Source organism: Pecten maximus, chromosome 17 (assembly GCF_902652985.1).
Source record: "Pecten maximus chromosome 17, xPecMax1.1, whole genome shotgun sequence".
Classification (NCBI taxonomy): domain Eukaryota; kingdom Metazoa; phylum Mollusca; class Bivalvia; order Pectinida; family Pectinidae; genus Pecten; species Pecten maximus.
This window is the reverse complement of record NC_047031.1, coordinates 28,299,606-28,314,118: the sequence shown is the minus strand read 5'-3', so window position 1 is coordinate 28,314,118 and position 14,513 is coordinate 28,299,606. Positions and strand designations below refer to the sequence as shown.

Below are 14,513 nucleotides of genomic sequence, written 5' to 3'. Positions count from 1 at the left end.
AATGATAACATTACACACAGGAGAGTTCCAATGATAACATTATACACAGGAGAGTTCCAATGATAACATTATACACAGGAGAGTTCCAATGATAACATTATACACAGGAGAGTTCCAATAATAACATTATACACAGGAGAGTTCCAATGGTAACATTATACACAGGAGAGTTCCAATGATAACATTATACACATGAGAGTTCCAATGATAACATTATACACAGGAGAGTTCCAATGATAACATTATATACATGAGAGTTCCAATGATAACATTACACACAGGAGAGTTCCAATGATAACATTATATACAAGAGAGTTCCAATGATAATATTATACACAGGAGAGTTCCAATGATAACATTATATACAGGAGAGTTCCAATGATAACATTATACACAGGAGAGTTCCTATGATAACATTATACACAGGAGAGTTCCAATAGTAACATTATGTACAGGAGAGTTCCAATGATAACATTATACACAGGATCAGTTCCAATGATAACATTATACACAGGAGAGTTCCAATGATAACATTATACACAGGAGAGTTCCTATGATAACATTACACACAGGAGAGTTCCAATGATAACATTACACACAGGAGAGTTCCTATGATAACATTATACACAGGAGAGTTCCTATGATAACATTATACACAGGAGAGTTCCAATGATAACATTATACACAGGAGAGTTCCAATGATAACATTATACACAGGAGAGTTCCAATGATAACATTATACACAGGAGAGTTCCTATGATAACATTACACACAGGAGAGTTCCAATGATAACATTATACACAGGAGAGTTATAATGATAACATTAAACACGGGAGAGTTCCAATGGTAACATTATACACAGGAGAGTTCCAATGATAACATTATACACAGGAGAGTTCCAATGATAATATTATACACAGGAGAGTTCCAATGATAACATTACACACAGGAGAGTTCCAATGATAACATTACACACAGGAGAGTTCCAATGATAACATTAAACACAGGAGAGTTCCAATGATAACATTACACACAGGAGAGTTCCAATGATAACATTATACACAGGAGAGTTCCAATGATAACATTATATACAGAAGAGTTCCAATGATAATATTATACACAGGAGAGTTCCAATGATAACATTATACACAGGAGAGTTATAATGATAACATTATACACAGGAGAGTTCCAATGATAACATTATACACAGGAGAGTTCCAATGATAACATTATACACAGGAGAGTTCCAATGATAACATTACACACAGGAGAGTTCCAATTATAACATTATACACAGGAGAGTTCCAATGATAACATTATACACAGGAGAGTTCCAATGATAACATTATACACAGGAGAGTTCCAATGATAACATTATACACAGGAGAGTTCCAATGGTAACATTATACACAGGAGAGTTCCAATGATAACATTATACACATGAGAGTTCCAATGATAAAATTATACACAGGAGAGTTCCAATGATAACATTATATACATGAGAGTTCTAATGATAACATTACACACAGGAGAGTTCCAATGATAACATTATATACAGGAGAGTTCCAATGATAATATTATACACAGGAGAGTTCCAATGATAACATTATATACAGGAGAGTTCCAATGATAACATTATACACAGGAGAGTTCCTATGATAACATTATACACAGGAGAGTTCCAATAGTAACATTATGTACAGGAGAGTTCCAATGATAACATTATACACAGGATCAGTTCCAATGATAACATTATACACAGGAGAGTTCCAATGATAACATTATACACAGGAGAGTTCCTATGATAACATTACACACAGGAGAGTTCCAATGATAACATTATACACAGGAGAGTTCCAATGATAACATTATACACAGGAGAGTTCCAATGACAAACATTATACACAGGAGAGTTCCAACGATAACATTACACACAGGAGAGTTCCAATGATAACATTATATACTGGAGAGTTCCAATGATAACATTAGACACAGGAGAGTTCCTATGATAACATTACACACAGGAGAGTTCCAATGATAACATTACACACAGGAGAGTTCCAATGATAACATTAAACACAGGAGAGTTCCAATGATAACATTACACACAGGAGAGTTCCAATGATAACATTAAACACAGGAGAGTTCCAATGATAACATTATACACAGGAGAGTTCTCTATGGTAACATTATACACAGGAGAGTTCCAATGATAACATTATACACAGGAGAGTTCCAATGATAACATTATACACAGGAGAGTTCCAATGATAACATTATACACAGGAGAGTTCCAATGATAACATTATACACAGGAGAGTTCCAATGATAACATTATACACAGGAGAGTTACAATGATAACATTATACACAGGAGAGTTCCAATGATAACATTATACACAGGAGAGTTCCAATGATAACATTATACACAGGAGAGTTCCAATGATAACATTATACATAGGAGAGTTCCAATGATAACATTATATACAGGAGAGTTCCAATGATAACATTATACACAGGAGAGTTCCAATGATAACATTATACACAGGAGAGTTCCATTGATAACATTATACACAGGAGAGTTCCAATAGTAACATTATACACAGGAGAGTTCCAATGATATTATGATATGTCATTATAAGGTGTTAGAATGTTGTTGAGTTTTGGGGAAAACTTGAGATCACAGTTCAAATAGGTTCATTTTGACACTATGAGATGAAACATCGGCGATGAAGCTTCTAATCTAATTAAATATTTGGGTTAATTTGCTTAGATATTGCAAAGACAAATAAAGACATATATTGCTAAAGAAAAGTTATCTTTTTTTGTTCTGAAATGTATTGCCAAGACGAAAGGGAAGCGTGTTAACTAAACTTTTGACATACTGTTTTGTGTTTAGCATGAAAAAATATTCAATTTAAATGCTCTGTATTATTATTTTTACATGTAGTGTTATGCAGTCTAGATCTAAAGTACAACGTTCTCTTCAATGAAATAAGATCTGAAAACTCAGAGCGTTGTATTACATATATCTGAATATCTTCACTACTGAGACTACAGTTGACTCGAGCATGCAATACGGAAATCTGCTTTGAAAACTGCAAGGATTTCTTTCTTGGCAAGGTTGCTGGTATCTTATCTACTGTTTGAATCAAAATCGATCGATACAGATGTCGCTGAAAATTTCATAATAAATATCCAGCAGGAAACAATTCTCTTCTATTGGACCATAATATTTCTATAATGTTCAACAATCAGCAACATCAAAACCATTCAAAATGTCTATATCGGACAACACAAAAACAACAAAGAATACCGACATAATAATAAAACAGTAATTCAAACTCAATATCGATTAAATAATGGCAAAATATCAACAAAAATATATATTGGCATGGAGGAAATGTACAATTATTAATTATTTTTCTATGTACAGCTGTACTTGTATCTCCATATATTTTCGTTTAGAGAACATTAAATTGTAAATGTGATTCCGAAAAATGAGAGGAAATGTACCTCCATCAATTCATATAGGATTTCTCTTTCACACCTATAATTTTAAAATGAATTACGGATCGAGTGTGAATGTGGTTTGTCCCGACTAAACACGCTCTGTGTTTGAAATGATTGTTCACTTTTGTCAGACAATTATTGAACGCGGTATTGTATACACAGTGATTAATAATAAATGTAGAAGCTAAACAGCCACCCAACACAAGGTCAACCTCTACATTTACTATTCCACTTAAAACATCCATAAACAGCAGCAGCTCTCTCCCACCAATATTGGGTACTCTACAAATATAAACATGACGTATGGTAGCTTCAAGGTGAGGGTACATTTCCATTCACCTTGGAACAAAGTTGTACAATGTGTAGATATATCGGTCCAGGAAGTAGCAATACAGCAATCAGTATTATTTTAGTGTTATTGGTAAAAGTGACAATTTTCATCTTCTCTCCTTCATATCTCTACATCTGGCCTTTTTCCTTCAAACTATTTGCTTTTCTTTTTTTATAAATGAATGTAATCATTTTGTGTCGTTATCACATTTTCTGTAATATATATTTGTGGAGAGGGCTTTTCTAAGTTGTTATAACTTGTGCCCAATCCTTTTGTTTTAAACAATTAAATATGTTCAAATCAATCAGATAATCAGGAAACAATTGCACGATCACTAAAAGGAGACAATAATGTCATAGGGAAAAGACAACGGGGGAAGTATCTGGTGAGAGCATGCAGGGTCAAACACATGAATCGCGCCTCTAAGTGTTATGTTATGTCATACAGTATAATGGTCGATGAATATTTAATCATGTATATAGCCGTTTCATCCGTTTTGGATGATTTGTCAGTGATATTCGGCGATGTGGGGATATCTGTGACGAATGTGCGATGACACGCACGTGATTAGCGCCTCTAAGTGTACAGATATGATAATACTTTATACCATGATCGATAGATACAAAATACATCATACATCTGTTCCGTACTTTTTATATCAATCAGTGATGAGAACCAAGAAATAAATTAATAAACATGAAAATAGACAAAACCTTACTTCAATATCTGATGTTTGGTTATGGTGTATTATATTTTCTATTTTATTGAATTGTGCTGCCACATTGTGTCCTTGAATACAGGTTTTTGATAATTTTTTGACAAGAGATAAATCCAGATTACTGGAAATGTTATTATGATTCTCTCGTATAACCTTTTCCTCCTCTTTCTTGCGTCTTTAACGACACTAGTTATTTTTGTTCTGCTTTTCAGATTGAAAAATACGGTCGGATGGGGGTGGGGGGTTCATAGGCAACATATATTAATCAGTTTAGATCCATTTTACCCAAAAATTAGATGCGAATACAAATATTTCACACTTCTTTATACAGTAACGAATACGGCAGTCTTAGCTCACGTTATATCTAAACACTGTGAGGCATTAAGTGTCAGTTTATGATGTCACAGTAGACATTAATATGTCATCAATGGATTTACTATGTAATTCCAAATTCTCTAAAGACAAACTAAATCATCGGAAGGAAAACGTTCTACGATTTTGGCCCTTACCATCACTGATGAGACCTACGAGGACTGAACAGCTGTACTATTCATTATTCCATATATAATCTATTGATACGTATTCAAAGTTAAGGAGCTAATCGTTTGTATATCTATGTAGAAACCTTAAACTGTTTTATATATCAAAATAAAATAACACAACCGGATAACAAAGTTACAGTTCCAACTAAAATCGATACAATAAACGTATAATTTGATATTTACTAGTAGATCTGTATGGATAACATAGAAAAAGGATAAGGCGACTAAGACTTAGACAAAGCGTTTCGGAAGAGTCAGCGTCTTGTGCTTCACCGACGACATAATTCTGAAATATAATAATCATGACAACTGTATGCTGGATATGATGACTATATCTGGTACTAACCCCGATAGTTGTTTATAACGGTAGTATGTACCACTAACCCATCCTTATCATTTGTCGTGTAATATGAAACAGACCGTATTTATTAGTCACTTTGATCACACCACTATCGACAGTCTGTTACGATACACGCTGTAGTTTTAATGCCCAATTATATTAGTGGATAGTTTTACCCTTGAAATAGATTCTGACGCCAGAATCTTATTAAAAGGACCTTTTGTAGTCTGTACTGTCCTTCCTAAGGCCGTAATGTTTTAATACTGCATGTTAATAACGTTATATTTAGATAAGAATCAACATCCAAAGGAATAATAAAGAAGGCATATCGAATCATAACTCAATCATGCTAGGGCGTTTGGAAAGTACGTTTTAAACCAATATTTAATTACGGCCATTAAAGGAGAGTAAAATGATATAACAAAATATCACTTGTATATATGAATTTATCGATATATTATTTATAGTCATACTTGGTAAAAAAAACATACTATTCCATATCATGACAGAATCTTGATCGACGCCTATAAACCGAAACCTATAAAACGCACATATAAATTATGAATATTAAATGAACCTAAAACGATACAAAAAAGAATGTATCGATAGGTATTGTTGTTACCGAATATGAAATTAAGAACCTACATCACAGAGCAGCCATTGTAGAAACTACTCATCTGTACTAGAATAACAAAGTGTGGAAATAGTAACGGGACTTTAGCAATATAAAATTAGGTTAAATGATACAGGAGTTGCGTTAGCATGCCTATATCTCGTGTTTAATTAAAATCAAAATGACACACGTCTAATTACATTAGTAATGTGATAGCAATACGTAAATAAACATACGTAACGGTTTAACAATATAGGTAGATTTGTAGATAGATGTAAGCCCACTCTCCTCAGTTCTAATCGCTGTTTATGCATAGATAGATACCTTTCCGTATAATATCAGAGTTATAAGCTGAAAAAATGGTACATATAATATGATTTCCAATCTTTTGACATATCTCGGAATACATTTCTCTAACATTATCATAGAAAGGGAATTTATAGAATAAGTGAAATATGCTTAACATTACACGTTTTACAACCTGCTATAGTAAACTATGTAAATTACACAAACAACCGTGTTACATGCCTTTGTTATGTGTACACAATAAGTACTTACATATACAACATATAATAGCAAACAGCAGCATATGGCACATCAGAACCCTTTGATCAAAATCCAATACGTCCACGAATCCCTCCTCGGTAGTGAAATAATTAGATCGGAACATGTGTAGTGTGATTATATGTGTAACAACAAAGGCCGACATCGATACTGGCGGGGTTTTATTATATCAAGTAAAATATTGAATATCTATTGTTTTATTTTGAATTCCAGTGGTAGTATTTACCAATTATTTTAAATGTGATATCATCTGGAATATCAAATCAACATTGAGATTAACACAGCATATACGGTTTTATTTATAGAACCGTCCTGGGCATTATTGCGATACATGTATATCCAGGTATGACGCCATGCAAGGTAATTATTGTGATACATGTATATCCAGGTATGACGCCACGCAAGGTAATTATTGTGATACATGTATATCCAGGTATGACGCCACGCAAGGTCATTATTTATAAGAAATGTTTAAAGTGGTGTACATTTATCATTTAAATGTTTTAATTTACAGGTAATTAGCATCATTAAAGCTACTTTCTATCATTAATCCAAAAGGAACCTGTGTCATGTTTATAAAGTCATACGAATTTAGTAGTAAGTGTTGATCGTCCACATTAAAACTCTCTTTTTACAAATTCGGCTCCAACAACAAAACTGTAAGGGCGCTGATGTATATGAATGGCAGACACCATATAATATAATAATATGTTGTAATGTGGAAATATATAATTCATTGATGGTATTTATAAAAATATTCAAATTAACATTAATTAACGTTAAATACTCAAATATCCAAATTTATCGTTTGATCTGCTGAATGAATCGTGTTAGCGACTTGTGTACCAGGGTCGTCAGTATGGAATGGAACAGAACATCACTGTGTTAATACATAAAGAGCTATTAAAGAGATATAGTCGAATATTCATATTGTTCCATTAATCACATTTATTTTATTAATTAGAAAAATTAATAAGAACGCAACCTCCCCTCCCCCCCTTACTAAATATCAAAAAGATTGGTTTTAATATTTGAAATTAATTTTCAGCATTTTTTTCACTTCCTTGTTTTTCCCTCAGATTCAATATTTTCCTCAACTTCAAAAAGGCAAATAATTATCAACTTACATGTTCTAATACCGTAGTAACGTATACCTAATCAACAGTGTTGTGTAATATGTTGTGTTGTCCTACACTTACCTGTCAATCAGTACATCCATACCCGGTATATCCAAGTCATTTTATCGCACTACCACTGACATATGATTTGCCTATTTCACATTCTGAACAGTTTTTTAGACACTATGAATCAAACTGAAGCTGTTAAACGTATATCACATTTCCAGCAGTTCGTCTCTCAGACTGTGAAGTATTAGTATGTAGTTGATGAGTACTGCCAGCAGATATATTCTCATTGACTGTGAAATATTAGTATATTATACTTATATTGCAGCGTATCACTGCATGTGATCTCTGCATTTTTGGCGCAAACTATCCACCAAGTGCTTTTCTGCATACATGATACTTTTGGTACTGCTTTTATCAGTGTAATGATATTCCTATCGTTATCACAAAGTAAACAATCCATTTATATTAAACTTGTAATATTGACACCTCATCTCGAATGTGTTTTCAAAGTCATCAACTTCTTTGAAATAGGCGATGTTGTTCAACACTGGAATATCATATATATATATTCCAATTTACTGTCGAGGTTAAGAATGTTATAGATATAATTGAAGAAAAACACCCTGAAGCGTTACACCAATTTCCAACTCCTGCCGTTATTATTCACGTAACCCCACACCAACATCCTCTCATAACGGTCACATTCGTTGCACGCGTTGCTATCTACTGCTGTGTCATGTAGTATCGACAGGCCTGCACTAGTACAGCTCAGGGGACAACTAGGCATAGTATAGCAGTGTAGTGTGTTATTACTACAGTATTGACCTCCCCTACTAAAACACTTAACGCCACACGTTGGTGTATTCTCATCAGTATTGTTATAAAGCTGAATCAAAAATCCTAATTCGTTTTTAGTAGATACATGGGATTGGCGATACGAGGTACAGCACTTCGATAGCTCTTGTCATCAACGTGTCTGAAGTGAGGTTGCTTACTGTTACTGACACTGTACGTTTAAATACATATTGCGTTGTGTAGCGGTCCTCAATTCTATCGAAAAAATATTTAGTTAAGACTTGTTGATATTATAAAGATTGGATCATAGTTATTTTGAAATATTTATATATATTTGTGCTTTCTCATTGCAATTTTGAGCCAGGTTCACAAAGCATTTCATATGTGCTGAAATGTAATGCTCTGTATGTATCTACCAGACATTTTGAATATCCTTGTTTGATATACTGGTTAATGTGTAAGCTTACATTACAAAAAGGTTGGTAACAAAGTCATTTTGACATTTCTAAATACGTTCTATACTGCAGTACTATGCATTTCCTTTTTGCTGGATATTATTTTCATGACCTGTCTAGGCATATATTGTTCATCATATTCACTTCAATGGTCTAGTAATGATATACAGACCGTATAAGCTTATGTTTTAATTGTGATAATGCATCTGATCTTACACTTTTATATACTGATTTGAGCCCCCTGACATGAGTTTTTTCTCTATATATCTATCATTCTTGGAAGCCAAAACAACAAATATAACCTGGTTGTGTACAACGTACCGCAACATGCAACTCTATTATAAACGATACCTAACAGATGGAAACTAATTTTAAATATTAATGACAGATGGTAAAATAAAACATATTTAATCATGAATTCATCCATTCGTAAATCTTGTAAACAACTTAACATACTAATGGAACCGTAAGTCTAACTCAGCCACGATAAAACGAGGGCAAAGTATCAATCAAAATGTAGATTGGTATGAAGACCTTGAAAAGGTAGAGGAGAATTAGACAAGATAGCCTAAAAATATGTAAAAGGGTTATCTGGTGAACCCAAAGTTCCCTAACCCTTACATTCCTCAAATGAACCGTGGAAAAAGTCTTGAATATATGTTTGAAACCGTTGATATCTATCTGGAACCTGTCGGACGTATAAAAACGATATGCCGAACACGGGCAGATTTCGGTTTAATCCTTAATATTTACGTATTAGCTTCATATCTTCGTTCGCGGTTCGATATTTCCCAATATTGTGGTATTTCCATTCTGACCTTTACTGCCGTTGAAAAACAACGTATTTTCTTTATATTTTAGACAAAACGGTGTTATAAATGTATGTATTCCAAATGTTATACAATGACTCTATACAGAACACACTCTTTGGATCCTTATAAGGAAGTATCTAAAGCATGCCAATATTGCTTTGTGCCCGCAGAGCTATTTATGGGAGTTGCTACATTGTCAAATTCGCTTTACATAGTACATTTAACAGCATTGAAATATTTGTTTCTTTGAGATATTTCAATATTCCTTGATTAAGACCACATATTCCCTGTGGCTTTTAGGATTGTCGCAGTCAAACACAGAGGTTAGTAATTATTTGTAAAAGTAATTAATTTCCTTACAGGCCAGGAGAGTTCTCGGCTTCCTCTTGTATGCTTAATCCTGTACTGCTTCCCTGTCATTGCCGCCAGATATCGTCAAATGGCATGCCATTGATAATTTTTACTGTTTATTTGTAACAGGATGTTGTCCTATTTTTCATTTTTATTGCTTCAAACCTTTCGCTTCATCAAGAAAATTTGAATAGGGGAAATTGGAAAACTTTTGATAAAGAATATTTTGAATATCAACCTTTGTGATCAGTTGTTATCTGGGATTTGTTTACTTATCAGACAGAACTTTTTGATTTTCTATGATACATTAAGCTGAATGTTTGCATGTTTGCTATTGCGGTTTTGAGCTTTAAGTACGAGTGTTTGAGGGGCACAAGCAGCAAGTGTAAAATCAGAACGGTGTCTCGAGGACACCGACAATCAGAGTCATTTGGAAGGGTGTCAAGGGGGACACCCGACAACCAGGGTCATAGGGAGGGTGTCAAGGGGAACACCTACAAACAGGGTCATAGGGGAGGGTGTCAAGGGGAAAACCGACAGTCATGGTCATAGGGGAGGGTGTCAAGGGGAACACCTACAAACAGGGTCATAGGGGAGGGTGTCAAGGGGAACACCGACAAACAGGGTCATAGGGGAGGGTGTCAAGGGGAACACCGACAACCAGGGTCATAGGGGAGGGTGTCAAGGGGAACACCGACAACCAGGGTCATAGGGGAGGGTGTCAAGGGGAACACCTACAAACAGGGTCATAGGGAGGGTGTCAAGGGGAAAACCGACAGTCATGGTCATAGGGGAGGGTGTCAAGGGGAACACCTACAAACAGGGTCATAGGGGAGGGTGTCAAGGGGAACACCGACAACCAGGGTCATAGGGGAGGGTGTCAAGGGGAACACCGACAAACAGGGTCATAGGGAGGGTGTCAAGGGGGGCATCGACAACCAGGGTCATAGGGAGGGTGTCAAGGGGAACACCGATAAACAGGGTCATAGGGGAGGGTGTCAAGGGGAACACCGACAAACAGGGTCATAGGGGAGGGTGTCAAGGGGAACACCGACAAACAGGGTCATAGGGGATGGTGTCAAGGGGAACACCGACAACCAGGGTCATAGGGGAGGGTGTCAAGGGGAACACCTACAAACAGGGTCATAGGGGAGGGTGTCAAGGGGAACACCGACAAACAGGGTCATAGGGGAGGGTGTCAAGGGGAACACCGACAACCAGGGTCATAGGGGAGGGTGTCAAGGGGAACACCTACAAACAGGGTCATAGGGGAGGGTGTCAAGGGGAACACCGACAAACAGGGTCATAGGGGAGGGTGTCAAGGGGAACACAGACAAACAGGGTTATAGGGGAGGGTGTCAAGGGGGGCATCGACAACCAGGGTCATAGGGAGGGTGTCAAGGGGGGGGGGGGGGGGGGGGGGGGGGGGGGGGCACCGATAACCAGGGTCATAGGGGATCGTGTCAGGGGACACCGATAGTCAGGGTTTTAGGGGAGGGTGTCAAGGAGACATCAACAGTCAGGGTCATATAGGCCTGGTGCCAAGAGGTACGCCTCCAACAAAGATAAAAGAAAGACCATACGTGACAGAGCAAATCACACACACAGATATCCCGATTGTAATGATTTGGGGCAGAGAAAAATGGCCCCTTTTGTGGCCCCTGAACAGAACACAAGGACAACAATATCCGTGCCAGCAACCGATCTAGCCATGATGTGTGTATAAAAGAAAACTCTCGTCATTGACAGGATGAGATGATTTAATCTTAATTTAATAAATGTTAAAATTATATTCTGAATATGAATTGGATTTGTTAGGATACAAAACAGTATTAATTTGGAATCGGGCATCGGATCATAATCATCGCAAAACAACCTCTATTATACAACTCCTTGTTATAATTGAACTGTAATTAAAATCACCCCGTATTAGAGTGAATCGTCTATGTGATTTGTAAGAATATTGGGAAACGATTTGTACTTTCACTTCATCTCTGCAGCACTGTTTACCAAAGATTTATATTTCAGACCTAGTAATGAACTTTGTTCGGAAACAAAGTCAATTTAATCAACAACAAATCTTTGAAAGCACTATAGACTCAATTTCTAATTTTATGTGCCTTCTAAATTTAACTTTTCACAGAAAAACAACATTTACTCTAAACTGGTTTCAAATTTACGATACTTACTTTGAAATACAATATATGTGTTTCAACAAAACAAATTAGAATACCAATTTCTCTTTAGATCCAACACGGAAAATAATCGCTTCAAATTGTCTCGAGCACGACTCAAACGTGTTAATGAAGTTTTCGCCGACATTTGTACTTCTGTAAGGCAGTGGGATTTGTCCAAATGCCTATCAGGCGTTTACATGATACGTTTAATTCAACTGAATAAAAGAGCCGGTAACACTTCTCATTGTTAGCTGTGAATTTATTGACATTCCGAGTGATTTTCGGTCCTTGAGGCTTCGTTAGTTTCATTTGATAAAGAAGCATACGATATATTTCACACGTGACATAAACAGAAGTTTGTTGTGTCACACCACATGGTGCTCCTGTAATGTGTTGTAATTTACTGAGTACCAAAACTAGCACGTAACAAACCTTTCTGGTATGAAACCACTCACTATTTCAGAGGACTACATTTGACGGGCAATATCGCGTCTACAATAATCAGTTCTATTTATTTATTTATTATAATTCTTTTAATAGTAGAATAAAAAAATAATAATATCCGTGATCATTTAAAAACTCTATTCTTTTAATTTGAACTCATGAATGCCAAAACATAGAAAACCATTTGCTTCTTAAGATGTTATTTAAGCGTCAACAGACGATGGTGTAAATCGGAGCGTCATGTAAAAACAAATACAGATCCACAGATTTATTATGACAATCTACATAAACCATGAACAGTATTATAATTATAATTGAAGTGTCAAAGTTTATAGAACTTTTTTCCGCTTTATAACAGTATTATTGCGGTTGAGATTTCTAGTGTTCATCTAGTTCTTCTTCAAATTGTCTGACTGACATTGCCGTTTGCGTTCACTACCTTCGAAAGGAAGACTGTTCCAAATGTCAACTGTTCTCAGTTATATATCATTTTAGTTTGGTTTATTCTATTTAACGTCCTATTAACAGACAGGGTCATTTAAGAATGTACCAGGTTTTGGAGGTGGAGGAAAGCCGGAGTACCCGAAGAAAAGCCATCGACCTATGGTCAGTACCATACAACTGCCCCGCCTGAGTTTCGAACTCGCGACCCAGAGGTGGAGGGCTAGTGATAAAGTGTCGGAACACTTTAACCAGGCAGTCCGATCGGTTCTAAGGCCAACGACAATGATACAATGGAATGCCCCAGGGAACCGTGGTTAGTTAGGGAAATTCTAATTTTTGTTTTCTTAACAACAATTTTGTTTTTGTTGAAAATAAACGTCAGAATGTAATAAATTGTAAATAAATAAGTACAGATAGGAGAAATATGATATATTAGATAAACATTCACTTCGGTAAGTAGTATCCTAGTTAAAGGTGAGATGAATTTAAAAAAAGAATTAATAACATGCAAAATGAAAAGAAGGATAATGCCAAAACGTCTTATTTGCTATGAAGCAAACTCTCGATTTGAATAGTTTCTCGTACCAATACACTAAAACTGATATTGACTCCTTTTATGATATCATAGTTAAAACACCGTTCCTACCTGTCTTATTACCGAATGGCAAGCTATCAAATTTAAACATTATTTTCAGAACGAAATTTTCATCAAAATCAAACATAAAGGACATAGTGCTAAAATAATGCTACATTGGAACAGAGACATACAGTGAAACGGACCGTAACACTGACGATGACGATGACGAACCACAACATATTCCGAGCAGAACAGAGGCAAAAGCCGCTATAGAAACGGTAATGCGATAGACTCTTGCAGAATGATTTCAAAAAAAATTATCGGAAATTATCACAGACAATATGCGACAAAAGCATATCAGTGATTTTTTTTACCAAACTACAAAAACAATAACCATGTTTAGACACTTTAACTGTTCAGTACCTGAAATTGAAATGTTTGTGTTTTCTGATTTGATCACCATCAAAGACATTGGATTCCTACATTTTTGTTTTTGTCAAATTCGATACTACCGCCACCCTCTTTATACCGCCAATTACAACAAGAACAAAAGGTGGTGGTATAACGAGGGTAGACTGTATATCTATATATGTCCCTGTTTTATATCTATATATGTCTCTGATTTATATCTATATATGTCTCTGATTTATATCTATATATGTCTCTGATTTATATCTATATATGTCTCTGATTGGAACGCTTACATCAAAT

General features: G+C 35.5%; 1 protein-coding gene across 1 annotated transcript in view; it reads right to left on the bottom strand.

Annotated features, from left to right (window-relative positions):
• The window catches only part of LOC117315486 (potassium voltage-gated channel subfamily H member 7-like), an 80,814-nt gene extending 72,537 nt beyond the window's left edge, over positions 1 to 8,277 (bottom strand). The window contains exon 1 of the mRNA XM_033869693.1: positions 7,820 to 8,277. The gene's annotated coding sequence lies outside the window, so the exon portion shown is untranslated. The remainder of the gene's footprint in view (positions 1 to 7,819) is intronic.
• Between the last annotated feature and the right edge of the window lie 6,236 nt (positions 8,278 to 14,513).